The sequence below is a fragment of the Heloderma suspectum genome, chromosome 4, assembly GCF_057233095.1.
Source record: "Heloderma suspectum isolate Gila_16-S chromosome 4, 16-S_ref, whole genome shotgun sequence".
In the NCBI taxonomy this organism is placed as follows: domain Eukaryota; kingdom Metazoa; phylum Chordata; class Lepidosauria; order Squamata; family Helodermatidae; genus Heloderma; species Heloderma suspectum.
In genome coordinates, this window is record NC_139461.1 from 231,628,163 (window position 1) to 231,647,220 (window position 19,058).

Sequence of the window (19,058 nt, forward strand, 5' to 3'; positions counted from 1 at the left end):
CAGAATTTTCCTTCAGCACCACAGTTCAAAAGCATCTATCTTCCTTTGCTCAGCCTTCCTTATGGTCCAGCTCTCGCAGCCATAGGTTACTATGGGGAATACCATTGCTTTCACTATGCGGACCTTTGTTGTCAGTGTGATGTCTCTGCTCTTCACTATTTTATCAAGATTTCTCATTGCTCTCCTCCCAAGAAGCAAACGTCTTCTGATTTCCTGGCTGCAGTCAGCGTCTGCAGTAATCTTTGCGCCTAGAAAGACAAAGCCTGTCACTGCCTCCATGTTTTCTCCCTCTATTTGCCAGTTATCAATCAAGCTGGTTGCCATAATCTTGGTTTTTTTGAGGTTTAACTGCAACCCAGCTTTTGCACTTTCTTCTTTCACCTTCATCATGAGGTTCCTCAGCTCCTCCTCGCTTTCAGCCATCAAAGTGGTATCATCTGCATATCAGAGATGGTTAATGTTTCTTCCAGCGATTTTAACTCCAGCCTTGGCTTCATCAAGCCCAGCACGTTGCATGATGTGTTCTGCATACAGGTTGAATAGGTAGGGTGAGAGTATACAACCCTGCCATACTCCTTTCCCAGTCTTAAACCAGTCCATTGTTCCATGGTCTGTTCTTACCGTTGCTACTTGGTCGTTATACAGATTCCTCAGGAGGCAGACAAGATGACTTGGTATCCCCATCCCACCAAGAACTTTCCACAGTTTGTTATGATCCACACAGTCAAAGGCTTTAGAATAGTCAATAAAACAGAAATAGATGTTTTTCTGAAACTCCCTGGCTTTCTCCATTATCCAGCGGATAGTGGCAATTTGGTCTCTAGTTCCTCTGCCTTTTCTAAACCCAGCTTGTACATCTGGCAATTCTCGTTCCATGAATTGCTGGAGTCTACCTTGCAAGATCTTGAGCATTACCTTACTGGCATGTGAAATAAGTGCCACTGTTTGATAGTTTGAACATTCTTTGGTGCTTCCCTTTTTTGGTATGGGGATATAGGTTGATTTTTTCCAATCTGTTGGCCATTCTTGTGTTTTCCAAATTTGCTGGCATATGGCATGCATCACCTTGACAGCATCATCTTGCAAGATTTTAAACAGTTCAGCTGGGATACTGTCATCTCCTGCTGCCTTGTTATTAGCAGTGCTTCTTAAGGCCCATTCAATCTCACTCTTCAGGATGTCTGGTTCTAGCTCACTGACCACACCGTCAAATCTATCCCCAATATTATTATCCTTCCTATACAGATCTTCCGTATATTCTTGCCACCTTTTCTTGATCTCTTCTGCTTCTGTTAGGTCCTTGCCATCTTTGTTTTTGATCATACCCATTTTTGCCTGGAATTTACCTCCGATGTTTCTAATTTTCTGGAAGTGGTCTCTTGTCCTTCCTATTCTGTTATCTTCTTCCGCTTCCGCGCATTGCTTGTTTAAAAATAATTCCTTATCTCTCCTGGCTACCCTCTGGAATTTTGCATTTAATTGGGCATATCTCCCCCTATCACTGTTGCCTTTTGCTTTCCTTCTTTCTTGGGCTGCTTCCAGTGTCTCAGCAGACAGCCATCTTGCCTTCTTGGTTTTCTTTTTCTTTGGAATGTTTTTTGTTGCCGCCTCCTGAACAGTGTTGTGAACTTCTGTCCATAGTTCTTCCAGGACCCTATCTACTAAATCTAGTCCCTTAAACCTATTCTTCACCTCCACTACATATTCATGAGGAATATTAGTGAGCTCATATCTAACTGATCTGTGGGTCTTCCCTATTCTCTTTAGTTTGATTCTAAATTGTGCAATAAGAAGTTTGTGATCTGAACTACAATCAGCTCCAGGTCTTGTTTTTACCAACTGCATAGATGTCCGCCACCTTTGGCTGCAAAGGATGTAGTCAATCTGATTTCGGTGTCGACCGTCTGGTGAAGTCCATGTATAAAGTCGTCTCTTCGGTTGTTGGAAGAGAGTGTTTGTTATGCACAGTGAGTTGTCTTGGCAAAATTCTATCAGCCTATGTCCTGCTTCATTTTGTTCTCCCAGACCATGCTTGCCTGTAATTCCAGGTGTCGTTTGACTACCCACCTTAGCATTCCAGTCTCCTGTAATGAAAATAACATCTTTTTTTGGCATACTATCCAGTAGGTGCTGCAGATCCTCATAGAACTGATCTAATTCTGCTTCTTCAGCATCTGTGGTTGAGGCGTATATTTGGATCACTGTGATGTTAAATGGCTTACCCTGAATTCGAATTGAGATCATTCTGTCATTTTTTGGATTGTATCCAAGCACTGCTTTAGCCACTTTATTATGAATTATAAAGGCTACTCCATTTCTTCTGTGGTCCTCTTGTCCACAGTAGTAGATCTGGTGGTCATTTGATGTGAAATGGCCCATTCCAGTCCAGTTCAGTTCACTGACACCCAAAGTGTCGATATTTAATCCTGACATCTCCCCAATAACCACAACCAATTTGCCCTGGCTCATAGATCTTACATTCCAGGTTCCTATGGTGTGTTGATCTTTAGAACATCGGATTCGTCGTTCACCACCAGCACCATCAGCTGCTAGCTGTCCTTTCGGCTTTGAGCTAGCTGCGTCATCACATCTGGGGCTAGTTGAACTTATCCTCTGTTCCTCCCCAGTAGCATTTTGACCATCTTCCGACCTGGGAGTCCCATCTTCCGATGGTATACCGACATATCTCTGGTTGTACTGATCCATTTAGTTTTCATGGCAAGAATACTGGGGTGGGTTGCCGTTTCCTTCCCCAGGGATCGTATTTAGTCTGACCTCTGTGCCATGACCTTCCTGTCTTGGGTGTCCCTTCACGGTTTAGCTCATGACATCATTGAGGTGCTCAAGCTCCAGCACCATGACAAGGTAACAATCTCCTTTGCTGAAGGATGAGCTTCTGCTGGGCTTTAAAAACCTGGCTGTTCAGGCAGGCATTTGGGGGTGGGTTAGGGTTTTTTAGAGCAGTGTTGTTTTGTTATTTCTTTCAGTTGATTATGTAAATGTGTTATTAGTATTATATGCCACCTAGAGTGGCTGGGTAGCCGGCCAGATGGGTGGCTAATAAATCAAATAAACAAACAAACAAACCCTGATTGCTGGGCTTGATAGCCTCAGCTTCATATTTTAGTTGGTGTAGTCTGAGAGTGTCAGCCAGGTTTTTGCAGCACTCTGTCCTATGACCTGTCTTCTGGAGTTTTGTACAATGTGTTGAACTAACTGGAAGGGTCGTGATATTCTGAGTGAAGGAATGATGAAAAAGGCAGTTGTGAAACCGGTTTTGAAAAGAACACCCCCATTGGATTAATTTAACCTGGAAAACTATAGACAGTCTCAAATATCCTGTTTTGGGGTAAAGTGACAGAGAGGGCTGTGGCGGATCAGCTGTGGGTGTTCATAGAGAGAACTGATTTTCTGGATCCATTTCAATTTTGTTAACAGGCCTGGGTTTAGGAGAGAATTGTGGTCCCTGGCCTGCCTTGAGTGAGAGAGAGATTTTTACCTCCTCTCCTTGGAAGGGATGGAGCTTGAGAAGGAGGATTTCCAGCTGTCATGTATGGGCAGCTTCGCCAATTGGGGGAAAGGTGTTGGCAGAGTGGCCAGTCTGTAACTCCCTCCAAATGCAACATCCATGCTCACACACCTGATTTCAGGTAGTGTAGGATTCGCCAGTGACCAGTAGGAAGTTCTCATCCCCATTCATAATTTGGCTTCAGGTAGTTTTTTTCTGCTTAATCTGCATGGTCACTTCAGTGGGATTCCAAATGTTGGAGTCATTTAGTCCAAAGCTTTCCCTACACAAGTAGATCAGAACTGGCAGATTTAGTGTGGCTTTAAGGGACGGAGAGACATGGTGAGCACCCTGAGACACTGGAATGGTTTTTTAATTAATTTTTTATTGTAAATTTCAACAACACAAGGAAAAAAGGGGGAAAGGATCAAAAGAAAGGGGATATATAGTATCACTACGTGCTTTAAAAGTCTTAGTTTCAATTATTACAGCATTCTAGAAAAAGTGGATTACACATACACTTCAATAAAAGGAGACCAAATATACATATATATGACCATTCACAAGTGGCAGCTATATGCCACCCTTCTGAATGTTGATAGCATTGTTAGGTCCTCAATCCATTGCATTATAGGAGGTGAGCATTTGTCCTTGCAATGTTGTAGTATCAGTCTTTTGGCAGTCAAAATGGCCCAGCAAATCCATTTACACTGACCATGCGTTACCTTCCAGGAAGTAGGTAAAAGAACACGTACATCAATAGATAGAAAAGAGCATACCAACACAAAGTTTATCCATATGATAACGTCTTCCCCAAAAGAGGCAACTATTGTGCATTTCCAAAAGATATGGTTAAAAGAAGCATTAGCTTTATTACACCTCAAACAATTAGCTGACTTAGACAAACCTTTATTAAGGAGACATTGTGGTGTCCAATAGACCCCAAACAGGAGGTTTTGCTGAATAAGATGTAACCGAAGATGCTAGAGTGGCAATCCATTGATTGGGCAAAATATGGCAGTCTAATTCCCTATTCCATTCCTGCTTAAGACCCTGTGTACCATATTTATTCACCGATGATAAGCATTTATAGGCATGAAACGTGGGTTGCTATAACTGATCTGTTTCATTAAGTGTTTCCAGCAGTAAAGAGGACTCAGGCTGTGAAAGTGGCAGGACTAAATCTGGATTCTAACAATCTTTGCAGTTGCAATTAAATCTAATTTATCTCGCAAAGCTGAGAATGACAAAAACTCAGCAAACAGGAGTTGACCAGGGGAGTCCAGCAGGGGAGGTCAAGGGGGAGGCCCCTAACATTTTATTTTATTTCATTTTATTTACACATTTTTTCCATTTTTTAAAAAATTATTTGTCTTGTTACACACACTTCCATACCAGTGGGACTCTGTTTTTAACCTGCAGTGAGTAGAGGACCAGGCACAGGCTACTCTAGAGAAACCAGAAATCTAGGCACAAAAAGGGAAACGAGGCTATGGAAGTACAAGACTCTCCAGTGGTGGTGACCTGCAAGGTGTGTGCCATGTAGGGATGTCAGAGAAATCCGCTGCGGATTCAAATGAGGCCGGATTCTTTGTAGTCTGGCCTCATTTGAATCCGCAAATTCAAAATAGATTCATAGAATCATACTATTCCATGATTCTATGAATCCGGCCTCAGGAATCCGCAGCAGATTGGGACCACTTACCTTTGCTCCAGGAGGACTGGAGGCAGAACAGCACTCAGCTGCTTCTTGCCAGCCAGAGCCGTTCGCCTCCTCCCTGTCCCTGCCGATTGCCATGTCTTTAAAAAAAAAAAAAAGGCTATCAGGAGGATGTGCCCATAGACTTATATGCAAAATAGAGCCGTGAATCTTGTGTATAAGCCTATGGACACATAGACTTAGACGCAAGATTCATGACTCTATTTGCATCTAAGTCTATGGGCACATCCTCCTGATCACCTTTTTCTTTTTTTTTAAAGACATGGGAATCAGCAGGGACAGGGAGGAGGCAAATGGCTCTGACTGGTAGGAGGGGAGGTAAGTGGCCTCCAAGCCAGTCCCCCCCCCCCGGAATCCGAGTGGAGCCGAGCTGCTCTGGAGGATACTGGGGGGAGGAACGGATCGCCTCCCCCCCCTGACGGATTCCCCACTGGAACAGATGGTGGGGAATCCATACACCCCTAGTGCCATGTTTGTTTTCTTGCCTGAGAACAACATGGCCTACACGAGCAACAAGTGCAAGTTGATCACACTGCTGGAAGAAAAAGTACGAGGACTGGAGTGGTGAGTGTCGACCCTCCAGGGAATAAGAGAACACGAAGAGTTCTTGGACAGAATAGTGGAACTACAGCAGCAAAGTGAAGTACAGAAGTTAGAAGAGCAACAGCAAGCTGAGGCAGAAGAGGAAACTGCTGAGGTGAGGAAAAATGAAGTAGAGGATACTCCTTGGAAAAGGGTGACAGGAGCAGAAGAACTAGATGCCACTCTGCACCAGTGGAGGCAGTGGAGCTATGGAACCATTTCCGGGTACTTGAGGATGAGACTGGAGGACAGCCTGCAGAGGAAGAATCACAGGGGAACCTGCATGAGAGCGAGCAAGAGGCTGAAGGTCAGCCAAGAAGAGGCAATGAAACCAAGGCCTACAACTACAAGAAGGGAAGAATGGTAGTAGTGGGAGACTCCTTGCTGTGTGGGATCAAAACCCAAGTATGTCGCAAAGACCCGTGGACTTGCCAGGTATGCTGTCTCCCGGGAAGATGGATTAGAGATGTGACTGAAAGGTGGCCTGCACTCATAAAGCCCACTGACAGGTATCCCTTTCTTCTCATCCATGTGGGAACAAATGATACCGCCAAGCGGAGCTATGAAGAGATCACGTCAGACTTTGAAGCTTTGGGAAGGAAACTCAAGAACTTTGGGGCCCAGATAGTTTTCTCATCCATCCTTCTAGTCAGAAGAGGGATAGAAAGGGAAAGAAAAATACTCTGGGTGAATGACTGGCTACGAAGGTGGTGCCGATGAGAGATTTGGATTCTGGGACCATGGGCTATACTTCTTGAAAGATGGAGTGTTGGCAAGGGATGGGTTGCACCTCACAAAGGCTGGGAAGAATGTGTTTGGCCACAGCATGAAGAACTTTATCAGGAGGGCTTTAAACTGAATGCTACGGGGAAGGGAGACGTAAAGTTGGGGGTAACAACGGATGAAGCCTCATGCACCGCAACAGTGAGAACAGCTCTAATAGCGCCCAATAATAGTCTTCACAAACACGTAGGAAGAAAGCCAGACCATGAAGTACATGGTCTTCGATGTCTATATACTAATGCCCAGAGTATGGGAAACAAACAGAATGAACTTGAACTCTTAATTAGGGGTGTACGAACCCCACTCACTGGTCCACCTAGGGGTCAGTGGGGGGGGGAGGTGATCCATTCCCCCCCCCCGGAATCCTACCCGGCCAGCTCTGCTCCGCAGCGAGTCTGCGGAGCTGCTGGCTGGGTCGGTCCGCAGCCAGACTTCCATCCACTGCCAGTCTGCAGATGCAAATGGCATCAGGCATAGCGGACGCCATTTGCATCCCTGCTCTTTTCATGATAAGTTACGTAAATATTTACGTAGCTTATCACAGCAAAGAGCAGGGACGCAAATGGCATAGCGGATGCTATTTGCATCCCTGTTCTTTGTCATGATAGGCTACGTAAATATTTACATAGCCTATCACGAAAAGAGCAGAGACGCAAATGGCGTCCGCTACTCCAGATGCCATTTGCGTCTGCAGACCAGCAGCGGACGGCTGCAGACTCAGCGGATGGACCCCGACCCAGCCGGCGGCAGGTACGGTCCAGCCGGGGCGGACTTCACGGGGTGGCCAGGGGGAGTGGTCCATTCCGCCATGGACTCCAGGGAATTCTAAAGAATCCGGCCTCATTGGAGTCTGTGGCGGAATTCTCCTCCACCCCTACTCTTAATACAGGAGGGAAATTATGACTTGATCAGTGTCACTGAAACTTGGTGGGATGACTCCCATGACTGGAATACAGTAACTGAAGGATATAACTTGTTCAAAAAGAACAGGAGGAACAGAAAGGGAGGTGGGGTTGCGCTATATGTGAAAAATACGTATCTCTGCACAGAAATACAGGAGGATGAGCTTGGTAGCCCCATCGAGAGCATCTGGGTTAAAATAAATGGAGCAAAGAATAAAAGGAACCTGGTGGTCAGAGTCTTCTACCAGCCACCCAATCAAGGAGAAGATGGGGATGAAACTTTTGAAAAGCAAATAGCCAATGTTTCAAGGAAGCATGATGTAGTAGTAATGGGGGACTTCAATTTCTCTGATATTTGTTGGGAGACAAATTCTGCAAAACTTGACCCCTCCAAGAAATTCCTGACTTGTGTTGCTGGTAACTTCCTCCTTCAGAAAGTAGAGGAAGGAACTAGAGGATTGGCTATCCTTGACTTGATCCTAACCAAAAGAGTTGACTTAGTGGGTAAAGTAGCATTTACAGGAACTCTGGGGAAAAGCGACCATGTTATACTTGAGTTCTTGGTTCTAAAGGAAGCAAAAGCCGAGGTAGCCAAACTTGTATCCTGGATTTTAGGAAAGCTGATTTTAATAAACTCAGAACAATGATCAGTAAGGTCCCATGGCAAGCGACTCTAACTAGAAAAGGAGTCCAAGATGGGTGGGAGTTTTAAAAAAAAGGAAATTCTCAAGGCACAATTACAAACAATTGCAACAAGAAAAAAAGGTGGAAGACAACAGAAGAAGCCAACATGGCTTCACAAAAAGCTTAGAGATGAATTGAAAACAAAGAAAGGACACATATAGGAAGTGGAAAGAAGGCCAAGCAACAAAGGAAGAGTAAAGGCAGGTAGCACAGAATTGCAGGGATGGCATCAGGAAGGCTAAAGCTGAGAATGAGCTGAGGTTAGCGAGGGATGCTAAAAGCAACAAAAAAGCTTTCTTCAGCTACGTGCATAGTAAAAAACAGAGGAAAGAAATGGTGGTTCAGCAATTAAATAAGGATGGCGAAATGATAACAGATGACAAAGAAAAGACAGAAGTGCTCAGTTCTTACTTTGGCTCAGTCTTCTCCTGAAATAGGGTCTGTGATCCCCCTGGCAAAGGTGAAGTACAGGCTGAAGGAGAAAGATTGCAGCTTGAGATCGATAGGCATATGGTCAAGGAACACCTAATTACTTTGAATGAGTTCAAATCTCCAGGGTCAGATGAACCTCACCCTAGAGTAATAAAGGAACTGGCAGAACAACTCTCAGAACCACTGTCTATTCTCTTTGATAAATCATGGAGGATGGGTGAAGTGCCAGATGACTGGAGGAGGGCTAATGTTGTTCCTATCTTCAAAAAAGGTAAAAAGGGGGAACCTGAGAACTACAGACCAGTCTGACATCAATCCCAGGGAAAATTCTGGAGCAGATGATAAAGTAATCCATCTGGAAGCACCTTGACAACAATGCCGTGATTACTCAAAGCCAACATGGATTTGTCAAAAACAAATCCTGCCAGATGAATCTGATCTCATGTTTTGATCAGGTAACCTCCCTTGTGGACTGTGGGAATGCTGTGGACATAATATACCTCAACTTCAGCAAAGCTTTCGACAAAGTGCCCCATGATATCCTGATGAGCAAACTAGCTCAAAGTGAGCTAGAAACAACAATCAGGTGGAACCACAGTTGGCTACAAAATCGGACTGAAAGAGTGTTTATCAATGGGATCTTCTCAAACTGGGGAGAGGTAACGAGTGGGGTACCGCAGGGTCAGTCCTGGGCCCAGTGCTGTTCAATATTTTTATTAATGACTTGGAGGAGGGTGTGCAGGGAATGCTGATCAAATTTGCAGATGACACAAAATTGGGTGGGATAGCTAATACTTTGGCCCATTAGAAAGAGTTAAATCCAAATTTATAAGGGCAATTTTCTGTATGCCCAGTTGTGTTTCTAACGCTCGTATGTGTTTAGAATCTGGCTTGATTAAAATAAAGGCTAGGGTAAGCCTTGCCTCTATTAACTTCTGGCTCAAATTAAATTATTGCCCACAAAGATTAACTTCTTTAATTCTTCGGGACAGTTTTCGTTCTTCTTGGCTAACTGCAGTCCATCAAAAGATTACATTGTTAGGATTCTCTTCACAGACTCTCCTAACAATGGGATTGGATAAGGCGATGGTAACTACCAAACAGGGAGTGTTAGATACTGAACAGCAGTGTGATATTAGCAGAGTACCAGACTTTCTGGCACCGGAGGACACCAGATATACTGTAAAAATGGCAGCCTATGTATTGTTTTTGGAGTCTCCTACTCTTCGCAGGGCTGTCTCTTTAGCCAGATGGTGAGTACTCCTCTCAGCGGTGCTGGAGGGGAGATACAGTAAGACTCCAATGGCAGAGAGGATTTGCCCTTGCGGTGCTGGAGCGGTTGAAACAACCAAACATGTTATTTTTTCTTGTCGGTTCTATCAAGAAATTCGTGCAAAGTTTATTTCTCCTCTGCTTAGAAGGTTTCCGGGTAGATCTGATGTTGAGGTTGCCAGGAAGCTTCTTTTAGGTGCTAATATGCAGTTAACAGATCCTTGTGCAAGGTGTTTTTTAGCCGCTTGAAAGATTTGTGGGGATATTGTATATAATGTTTTAAAATCCTAATAATATTGATTTTAATTTGTAATAGGTAATTTTAAATAATGTTTATAATGTTCATTTATTGTTTATATTGTTCATTTATCTATTGTTTGGGAATATTTTAGTTTATTGTGACATTTTTAGATTGTTTATACATATGAGCTGGTCGTAGACTGTATTAACAAATTTATTAAATGCAGCCACCACTCTTAACGTTACCAAATTCTGTGCTGCAGCATGCAAAAATCACCAAGAACTGACCTCAGAGATTCTGTAACCCTCCCTGGGAGATTGAAATACGATCACAAACTGTATAATATTACCCTAGTTCTCTCATCTAATGTTTTTATCTTATTTTATCTTATGTATTATATGTGTAATTTTATGTGTTTTATGTGTTTTTATTTGCTATGCTGGTCATTGACCATAACAATAAATGATTGATTAAATGATCGCTAATACTTTGGAAGATAGAAGCAAAATTCAAAGTGATCTTGATAGACTGGAGTGCTGGGCAGAAAATAACAGAATGAAATTTAGTAGGGATAAATGCCAAGTTCTGCACCTAGCAAAAAGAAACCAAATGCAAAGTTACAAGATGGGGGATATGTGGCTCAACAACACCACAAGTGAGAAGGATCTTCGAATTGTTGTAGATCACAAGCTGAATATGAGCCAACCGTCCACCCCGCTGCACGACTGACTCCCTGGCCGAGGTGCTTGAGGTGGTCTCTGATGTGCGTGTGCAGTCCCCTAACTTCCTGGTGTTGGGGGACTTCAACATACATTCGGAGGCCATCCTCACAGGAGCACCTCGGGACTTCATGGAGACCATGGCCTCCTGGGAGCTGCACCATATTCTAACTGGGCCCACCCATGTAGCCGGTCATGCACTAGACCTTGTGTTTGTTTCTGGAGAAGCGGGGAGTGATCTGGAAGTCAGGGGTATATCCACCACCCCCTTGTCATGGTCAGATCACTATCTGGTGACGTTGGACTTCTTGGTTCCACAACCCCTCCGCAGGGGTGGAGGACCCATTAAAATGGTCCGCCCCAGGCGTCTTATGGATCCAAATGGATTCCTGAACGCGCTTGGGGATTCTCTGGGGCATGCCAACGGCCACTCAGTCGAGACCCTGGTGGGTGGCTGGAATGCCGCAATCACTGGGGCATTAGATCAGGTGGCTCCGAAACGCCCTCTCCCCCTGAACAGGGCTCGGACTGCACCATGGTTCAATCCGCGGTTACGAGCTCTGAAACAGGAGGTGAGACGGCTAGAGCACCGGTGGCGGAAGTCTCGCTCCAAAGACGATCAGACACGGGCTAGAGCTGTATCTTCAGCCTATCACGTGGTGGTGAAGGCAGCAAAAAAGGAATATTATGCTGCCTCCATCGCGTCTGCAGAGTGCTGTCCCTGGAGGCTGTTCCAAGTGGTCCAGAGCCTGGTCGGTCCTGTGGCTCCGGAACCACTGGAGCATTCTAAGGCCTCCTGTGAGGCTTTGGCAAGGCACTTTGCAGATAAAATTGATCAGATTAGGTGTGTTACTCTGCAGGCTGTGGATACAGTTAGTGAGCAAGAGGCGGCCTGTGGCAAACCGGTTTTGTGGGATCGGTTCCAGCTTCTTCCTCCTGATGAAGTGGACAAGGTGCTTTCATCTGTAAGGCCGACCACCTGCTTACTTGATCCTTGCCCATCTTGGCTCATTATGAGCTGCAGAGAGAGACTGAGTGAGGGGATCAAGGCGGTGGTGAACGCCTCCCTTGAGGAGGGAGTGATGCCATCAGCCCTCAAGGAGGCAGTGATAAGACCGCTCTTAAAGAAGCCCTCCTTGGATCCTCAAGTTCTGAACAACTTTCGCCCAGTCTCAAATCTGCCATTTTTGGGCATGGTGATTGAGCAGGTGGTGGCGGTGCAGTTGAAGGCACACTTGGAAGAAACTGATTATCTAGACCCATTTCAATCGGGCTTCAGGCCTGGGCATGGGACAGAAACGGCCTTGGTCGCCTTGGTGGATGATATGAGGAGGGCTCTGGATAGGGGTGAATGCTCCTTCCTTGTTCTCCTCGACCTCTCAGCGGCTTTTGATACCGTTGACCACGGTATCCTCCTGGACCGCCTGGAGGGGTTGGGCATTGGAGACACTGTATTGCAGTGGTTCTGGTCCTTCCTCTCCGGCAGGTACCAGAGGGTAGCACTGGGAGAGGAGGTTTCGGACCCGTGGCCACTCACTTGTGGGGTGCCACACGGTTCCATCCTCTCCCCGATGCTATTTAACATCTATGTGAAGCCGCTGGGGGCTATCATCAGGAGGTTTGGGGTGCGGTGTCATCAATATGCGGATGACACGCAGCTCTACCTCTCATTCAAATCTTCACCAAGGTTGGCCGTAGAATCCCTGTCCAAATGTCTGGAGACGGTGAGTGGCTGGATGGGGAGGAATAAGCTGAAGCTGAACCCTGACAAGACCGAGGTACTTTTGGTGGGAGACAAGAGGAGGCTGGGGGATGTTGACCTGGTGTTGAATGGGGTACGGCTACCCTTGAAAGACCAGGTCCGCAGCCTGGGGGTCATTTTGGACTCCCAGCTGTCCATGGAGGCTCAGGTGTCAGCTGTGAGCCGGACAGCGCTGTATCAACTCCATCTGATACGGCGGCTGCGCCCCTTCCTTCCCGACCATCTGCTCCCATCGGTAGTACATGCCCTGGTCTCCTCTCGTTTAGACTACTGTAATGCGCTCTACATGGGGTTACCCTTGAAGACAGTTCGGAAGCTGCAGCTTGTACAGAACGCAGCGGCTCGCCTGATTAAAGGCAGCCGCCGGCGAGATCACATCACTCCAGTGCTGAAGGAGTTGCACTGGTTACCAGTTGTTTTCCGGGCCAAATTCAAGGTGTTGGTTTTGAACTTTAAAACCCTATATGGTTCTGGCCCAGCCTATCTTAAGGAGCGCCTCCAGCAGCACCAGACAGGCCGCTTAACAAGATCAGCCTCGGATGGCCTTCTCTCTGTCCCATCAGCCAGGACAGCTAGACTGGTGGGGACGAGGGAGAGGGCCTTTTCTGTGGTGGCCCCCACTCTGTGGAACTCCCTTCCTAGGGAACTCCGCCATGCCCCCTCTTTAATGAGCTTCCGTCGTGCATTAAAAACGTGGTTGTTCAGGCAGGCATTTGGGGTGGGTTAGGGTATTTTAAAAAAAAATTTATGGTAGAATTTTATTGTTTTAAATTGTTTTATGGTGTACTGTACATCGCCCAGAGTGGCTGGGTGACCAGCCAGATGGGCGATTAATAAATTTAATAAATAAATAAATAAATAAAACAAAGCCCTATGAAGAGAGACTGAAAGAACTGGGCATGTTTAGCCTTGAGAAGAAAAGACTGAGGGGAGATATGATAGCACTCTTCAAGTACTTGAAAGGTTGTCACAGAGAGGAAGGCCAGGATCTCTTCTTAATCATCCCAGAATGCAGGACACGGAATAATGGGCTCAAATTACAGGAAGCCAGATTCCGGCTGAACATCAGGAAAAACTCCCTGACTGTTAGAGAAATACGACAATGGAAGCAATTCCCTAGGGAGGTGGTGGGCTCTCCCACACTGGAGGCGTTCAAGATGAGTCTGGACAGCCATCTGTCAGGGATGTTCTGACTTGGATTCCTGCATTGAACAGGGGGTTTGACTCAATGGTCTTGTAGGCCCCTTCCAACCCTACTATTCTATGATTCTATGATCTGGTGTCTCAGAATCAAGGGTGGCAGGGAATCCTCAAATTACTTGTGAGGGAAGAGAGACACTAGGTACTGGAGAGCAGAGTCAACTGCCCCAGGCCCCTCCTGAGGGCTCCAGTTCAAGAGCCAGCCATTGCTTCTTGGCCTTGAAAGTATCAGAGATGAGTTGATGCTTCTGCTTTATGTGGTTGGAGGGGAGGGTTCTCCTCCTGCAGCTGTTTGTCTTCAATGGATGACATCACTCCTCCCTTTTTATTCCATTATTCCCAAATAGGTAATAAAATCTGGGCACCATCAAAACTGCGAATTAGTGTATATTCTCATGTACTAGCTATCTCCAATCAGCATCATTTCAGACACTGTAATGGTGACATGCTGGGGCGATATGGTTCTATGGGATCTGTTAACCCAGCAAAAGTCTGAAGAGCTTGTATGCTGGCTGACCCTGGTTCAGCAATTGTAGCTGAGTCTATCCTGTTAATAGTCACAGCTGGGCCCTTGTCATCCTGAGTAGATCTTTGCTCCTAAATAGATCCTGCCTCATAAGTATATCCTGCATGAAAGGGTCTTCTGGAGGCCAGGCAGGCACTCCGATGACAGTTCTGAGCAAACCACCTGGTCCATTGCTGCTCTGGCGAGCCATGGGTGGTAGGAAGAGAGCTTGAAAATATAGCTGGGCTTGGGATGAGATTGAAGGGATTCCTGGGAGCTTCAGAGGAGGCATCACTGTCACAGGTCCCCTCAGCTTGACCCAGGTCTATTGCAGGAGAGCATTGTGCCAGGAGGTCAGATGCCTCCACCTCCGAAGCGGTCTCGCTTGGGCTTGGGTCAGCCAGGAACCTGACAATTTTCCCAAACAAACTCTCAAGACTCAGCAGCCCAAAGGGACCTGGAATAGGACCCTAATGGTCTTATGTGCCATGAGTTTTATTAGTTCAGGAGCTGACTGAGGGTTTGCCCCGTCATTAGTCCGAACAAGGTGGCTGCCTCAGGTGGCAGATGCTGAGGGGCAAGGAGCAGTGGTGAGACACTGGACAGATGTCTGTGTACCACCAGCCCGCTCTGCACCCTGTAAGCTACCTGCCGCCCTTGAGTGCAGTGGAAGATGCTGTCCTGTCATCAGTGTTGAAGTAAGATTCAACTGTCAGTCTACTCCACTTCTTTGAATGTGTGTGTGTGAGCGTGTGCACACATGTGCTATCTTGTCCTTTGCATCAGGCAGCAAAATATCTTTAGCTAGCCCTGGGGCTGATGGTGCTGACAGGGTCAGGTCTGCACACCTTTCAGGTGTTTAGGCAATTATTGATATGACTGATCCTATGCTCAGAGCCAGGTTGGTGTTGCCTGAGGATGGATGCACTGGCCTCCCAAAGTTCAAGATCAAGTGTGTGTGACTCAAGCACTAATAAAACTGAGCTCTGCTGCAACTTATCTGTGGCAGCAATGGTGCTCCAAATCTTTGGTGGACCATCCATTCTCACACGGATGGGAGAAGGTCTCTTCAAAGTCAGAATGTCAAGCTGGCCACCAAGATTTAGAAATCTTGGCAATATACGTCAAGTTGGTGAGCATTTTAGGAGTGACAGCTGTTACTTCTGACATCTTCCTGTTGCAAGGTAAGTGGCTGTTGGGGTTTCTTCTTCCCAGTACTTGTCGTGTTTAGCTACTGATCAAAATGCTTGTGTACCTTTTTATTGTGATTCTACATGAGTCATAATGAGATAAAATGAAATGCCAAAATAAGAATTGAAGACAGCCCAACTCTGAAACAGTACGAACATTTGGTGGCAAGAAAGGGAAGCTTACACCCTTGGAGTTTTAGGCAGTTGCTGCTTCTGCTGGGACCCTCATATACTTAAGTTGTGCTTGAATGAAATAACACAGCAGTGGAAAGCAATCAGCAGGACTGCAGTGCCAATCTAAGGAAATTAATGCGGTGACACCAAGATTAGCTTTCTACTGTTGAATCCAACCATTTTTAATTACTCTGAGATGCAAACCTACGTACACTTATATGAGAAGAAGTTCCATTGAAATTTACTAGCAAGTGAACATACTTGGATTGTGCAGTTAATGATGCTGTCGTCCCGCCCGCAGGAAACAACTGCTTTATTCAAGAAGACCTTTAGCCTGCAAGTGGGTCTGTTGGGTTGGGTGCTGTTTTTAATAATATTTTCTCCTGTAATTGTTATGTTTAATTGTATTTTATTGTTTTAATCATTTTAATTGTTTCTGTAAGCCACCTTCAGTGCCATTTTTTGGTAGAAAGGCAGGGTACAAAAAATAAAACATAAAAATTAAGCTTGCTCTGTTTGGGAAAGCCCGAAGAGATGAAGTGCTGGTTAAGTTTTCTTGGCGGCTATGCAGAAAAAACTCAAGCAGCCAGAGAGGCTGCAATGACAAACCGGGGGCGGGGGTGGGGTGGGGATGGTAAAAGAAAGAGCACACAAAAGCCCGTCAGCTGTCTCCAAACAGTAAGGTAAGCAGTAAGCACTGAAGCCCTGTGCCCTGAGAAATCTCTCCAGATTTCTCAAAACTTCTGCAAAGGAGGCAGGAAAATGACTGCCCCTTTGCAGGGAAACCAAGAGGTTTTGAAAGGGCAGGTGGGGTTTTAGCACAGCAGCACTGGTACACTTCAACCAAACAGGCACAGAGTATTTTCTTATTGCAGAAAGTATGATGTTGCCTCATAGAATTGCACTCTAACATCTCAGAGGAAACAGAGGATCCCAAGTAGCATGTGCATTTCAACCATTTCAAAGACTGTAGGAGTGTATGAATCTGATCCCGCATTTTGCAAAAATTCCATTCAAATCAACCCATCAGTGGGCTTTATAATTTGGTTGAACATGTCTTTGAAGACAGGTTGGCTAAGTCTAAAGCAGCCTTCCCCAAACCGGAGCCTTCCACATGTGTTGGACTACAAGCCCCATCATCCCCAACCACAGGCTATGCATCATCACAAAAAAGGCTCACTGCCATTACATCAGATGGCAGTGGTCTGAGGCCTGTTTCCACGAATAATTTATGCCGAACTGGCTGTGTTTGAAGGTCATTAGAGATACATGATGTTGTGTCCATCCAGCAGCCGCCCTGGAGCTTATCAGGGGAAAGCTGGATTTCCTGCGACTGCTTGAAGTCCGATCTTTTCCTCAAGTCAGGTTCTCCCCAGTACAGTTGCTGTGTGCCCCAACCCCTGCATTGATCTCAGGTATACTAGCCCTGCCCAGGGGTGTGCCTTTCACCATGACTCTGGTCAAGCGGTTTCCTGTCCCTGCACAAACCAATTAGTGTCTACTCAGAAATAACTCCCATTGTGGCCAATGAGGCTCCTCCCCTGAATAGAGATCCTGCGGGTTAAAATGGGGGCTGGTTTCTGTCTTTGTGTTTACTGCTCTCTTTCCCACAACAAATCCATTAGTGTCTCCTCAGAAGTAAGTCCTATTGTGGTGAATGAGGCTTGCCCTCTGAACTCCCACATCAGTACTTGCAGAGATCCCCGTCAATTGAAATGGCACAGCTTAGAGCCCAATTCCCTAAGCACAGTTAAGTGTGATCTTGAAGCTCCGATTCTCCATTTTTTGGTGTTTATTAGGGATGTACGAAAGTCCCTTACCTTTTACGAAATTTGATTCGTGGGGGGGGAGGTGCTCCATCCCTCCCCCCCGAAATTCTGGCCGGGGGGAGGCGCCCCGTCCCTCCCCCCCGAAATTCTGGCCGGGGGGGAGGCACCCCGTCCCTCCCGCCGTGAATCCTGGCCGGCCGGGTCTGCAAATGGCGGCGGCTGTAGCCGCCGCTGTTTGCGTCCCTGCAGTCAGCCGTGATAGGCTACGTAAATGTTTACGTAGCCTATCACAGCTGAGTAAAAAAAAAAAATCACGCTTACGCAAATGGCGGCGCCCATGGGCGCCACCATTTGCGTTCCTTATTTTGGCACATCTAGTCTACGTAAACATTTATGTAGACTACGGTGAAAATAAGGGGAATGCAAATAGCGTAGACGCTACTTTTTCATACGTGCGGGTTTTTTAAATTTTTTTTTTACTTAGCCGTGATAGGCTACGTAAACATTTATGTAGCCTATCACAATATTTTTAAAAAATCTAGCCGTGATAGGCTACGTAAATCTTTACGTAGCCTATCAGGTTTTGTGGTTTTTTTTAACTTGGAAATGGCGGCAGCGGCGGCCAGTCAGAAGACTGGCCGCCGCCGCACCGCCGCCGGAGCCGCCACCGCCAGGGAGATTCGCCCAAGGTAAGTCCTGTCCCGGGGGGGGGGCGTGGGGGTGGCAGACCATTTCGCCACCAATTTCGGGGGGCCGAATGCGCTGGCATTCGGCCTTCCCGAGATTCGTGGCAAAATTCTCTGACATCCCTAGTGTTTATTGCCTTAGGAAGTAACTAATTCACAGGTTCGTTCGTTATAGAAATCTTGTGCAGTATCAGTCTGGTTAGAAAAGGGGCTGGTTTCCCATCCCTGTGTTCTCCCCCACCCCTCTATCCCCGCACAAGCATATGTGTGTCTACTCAGAAGTAACACCCATTTTGCTCAATGAGGCTTGGGGTTCATTGGGAGGCTTGTCTTACAAATGTGCACAAGGGGAAGTAACTACTTTGCACCTTCCTTATGGAGCCCTGGGGAGGGGGGAAGCCTCTCTTATTGGTTGAGTAGCCCCTACCACTCAGACGATGTTCACTCCAACCTACCCACCCCACCCAGAAGTAAGTTATGTGAAGCCACCTAGAATAGTGTGATGTAGACCCTCGTGGAGCCCTGCCCAGACCAAAAGCAGGTCCTACAAAAATGTGGGTGAGCCACTCCTCCCTTCTCCTTCCATTGTCATGGAAACGGGGCCCTGGATGAATGTCTCTCTGCAATCCTATGCACGCTGTGATTAATTCCTATTGGATTCAGTGGGACTTACTTCTGAGTAAATATGCTCAGGAATGGTATCATCTTACCCATATAGGCTGCAAGGCTTAAATATTTGAATGACCCGAACGCTTAAAAGTTGGGGCGGGGGAGTTGTTTTGCACATTGCTTTTCACTCTGGTTTAATTAGTTAGGACATTAGTGAATAACCTTTGTCCCTCTGCAATGCATGCAGGGTAGATTTTTTTTTCTCCATTGTAATAGCAAATCCTTCTAGGTGAAAAGGCAAAACAGCACAGAACTGTTGC